This window comes from Tachyglossus aculeatus, chromosome 1 (genome assembly GCF_015852505.1).
Source record: "Tachyglossus aculeatus isolate mTacAcu1 chromosome 1, mTacAcu1.pri, whole genome shotgun sequence".
Lineage (NCBI taxonomy): Eukaryota > Metazoa > Chordata > Mammalia > Monotremata > Tachyglossidae > Tachyglossus > Tachyglossus aculeatus.
Window position 1 is genome coordinate 33,047,639 of NC_052066.1, and position 2,662 is coordinate 33,050,300.

At 39.1% G+C, this 2,662-nt stretch overlaps 1 non-coding gene across 1 annotated transcript; it reads right to left on the bottom strand.

Annotated features, from left to right (window-relative positions):
- Window positions 1-1,078: 1,078 nt before the first annotated feature.
- On the bottom strand, window positions 1,079-1,214 carry LOC119935706. The gene has a single exon (XR_005453420.1). It is a non-coding gene; the product is annotated as a small nucleolar RNA SNORA7 (small nucleolar RNA).
- Between the last annotated feature and the right edge of the window lie 1,448 nt (window positions 1,215-2,662).

The window sequence follows — 2,662 nt, forward strand, 5'->3', positions numbered from 1 at the left end:
TAAAAAGTTGGGGATAACACCAAGGTTGTTGGCTTCTGGTACTGCAACAGTGCTTAGCATAGTATTTTTTACATAGTAAGCACCGAGTACTTCCACTATTGCTATTACAACCATAATAAAATCATCAAAATCACTAAGGAGATTGTAGCTATGGTCCGAAATCTGGAAAGGGCATCGTGGTTCTTTAAGGCTCCTTGTTAGCAGACATCACATCTTCTGCTACCATTGTACTCTCTCAAGCATTTAAGTGCAGGGTTCTACATATAGTAACTTTTCAGTAAATTCTATTGGTTTATTGTGTACGATGGTATCAGTTACTGGAGAGAATACTATAGATATGTTTGTGTGGTACAGTGGAAAGAGCCTGGGCTTTGGAGTGAGAGGTCATGGGTTCAAATCCCAGCTCCGCCAATTGTCAGCTGTGTGACTTTACGCGTGTTCTAATCCCGGCTCCACCACAAGTCTGCTGTGTGACCTTGGGCAAGGCACTTCACGTCTCTGAGCCTCAGTTCCCTCATCAGTAAAAATGGGGATTAAGACTGTGCGCCCCACGTGGGACAACTTGATCACATTGTATCCCCTCCAGTGCTTAGAACAGTGCTTTGCACATAGTAAGCGCTTAACAAATGCCATCATTTATTATTTATTATTTATTATTATTAGCACTTGCAACATACATCACAATAGAGTATGTATTAACATTATCTTATAAAGCCAACCCAGTGAAGCCCTTTTTGCTATTATAAAACAACAGCTCAGGTCAATTTATTAGTGTAACAATGGATAATTGAACCAGTTAACTCTGGAAGGAAACTAAAGCAACTAGCTTAGGAAATTCTAGCTAAATTCTTATCTCATCTTGTCTTATGCCGTCAAGTAGTCTCCAACCCTTAGTGCCACCATGGACACATCTCCTCCAGAATGCCTCCCCTCCATCTACAGTCGTTCTGGTAGTGCATCCACAGATCTTGGTAAAAATATGGAACTGATTTACCATTGCCTCCTTCCACGCAGTAAATTCAAATCTCCACTCTTGACCCTCTCCCATGCCTCTGCTGCCCAGCATAGGGAAGTTTTGACATGTAGCAGATTGCCTTCCACTTGCTAGCCACTGCCCAAACTAGGAATGGAATGGATAGACCTCTGCTTGACTCTCCCTCCAGTAGTCAAGACTGGTAGAGTACTGGAAACTCTCTAGGTGTGACTCTGAGGCGATAGCTAAACTCTTACCAACCTTTAAAGCTAGGTTCAGCTCTATGGAATTGTTCAGAGCAAAGATACTGAATGTGAGTATGATGGTTTTGTCCTATGCAATGTCACTTGGCCAAACTGCCATATATATTGCTTCAGCAAGTTCTAAAGTTTTATTTTGTGGGTATAAATAGCAATAATAAAGGTATTTATTAAACACCTACTAAATGCACTGCACTGAACTACTTGCAGTCTTTTTTAAGCTCAACCCACTAAAAATCTTTGTCCTGAGCGTCCATCCAAATACTCTGAAAATCTGTCCAGTTTGCCTTTAGGAAACATTGCAAACTTGTTTTCAAAATCCACTGAAACTTCAACTAGTGTCAGTCTCTGGAGTTATTACTCTATTTATTTATTTATTTTACCTGTACATATCTATTCCATTTATTTTATTTTGTTAGTATGTTTGGTTTTGTTCTCTGTCTCCCCCTTTTAGACTGTGAGCCCACTGTTGGATAGGGACTGTCTCTATATGTTGCCAACTTGTACTTCCGAAGCGCTTAGTACAGTGCTCTGCACACAGTAAGCGCTCAATAAATACGATTGATTGATTGATTGATTGTCAGAGGATTCAGATTACTAGGGTGTGATCAATACAATTTTGTGAGCTGTGCAAATAATGGGACAAGGTTTTCAGGGGGCCTTTAAAATGAAGTTCATAGATGGGGTATAAATGTGTTCTGTGATTTACACCAATTCATTATGTCCTTAAATAATTATATCAATGACTAGCTAACATTTATGGGCAACAGGTACACTGGAAATATAGGGCTGATACAAATTATGAACCTATTACAAAATGTATTTTGTAAAAAATAACACCTTATATTTATCTGAAATCAGTGCAAAGATGGTGGGTTTTCATTAATTTGTCTTTGCTCCCTATATAACATAGGAAAAATTGCCATCTTGCTTTATACTCTGAATTGTTGATTTGGGATTAAAGATGTATGCTGTGTGACCTTGGGTAAGTCACTTAATTTCTCTGAGCCTCAGTTGCCTCATCTGTAAAATGGGGATTAAGACCGTGAGCCCCACGTGGGACAACCTGATCACCTTATATCCCCCCAGCACTTAGAACAGTGCTTTGCACATAGTAAGTGCTTAACAAATGCCATCATTATTATTCTTAGTTGCTGTTCATGGGATCACAAACAGTCACTAATCTGACAGCTTGTTGTGGGATCACCACAGGGAGAAACTATGAAACTCAATAATAAAAACTCATTTTCCCTGCCAAAATCTGATTATTGTACCTCTGGCATAACTATTCCAGCTGCCTAAAGGCATTTCTTTCTTCATTTAAATCATTGGCCCACAGAGATTGTTTCTAGTTTGCTGGTTTTCAATTCAAATCAATTCAATCATATTTATTGAGGGTTTACTGTATGCAAAGCACTGTACTAAGTGC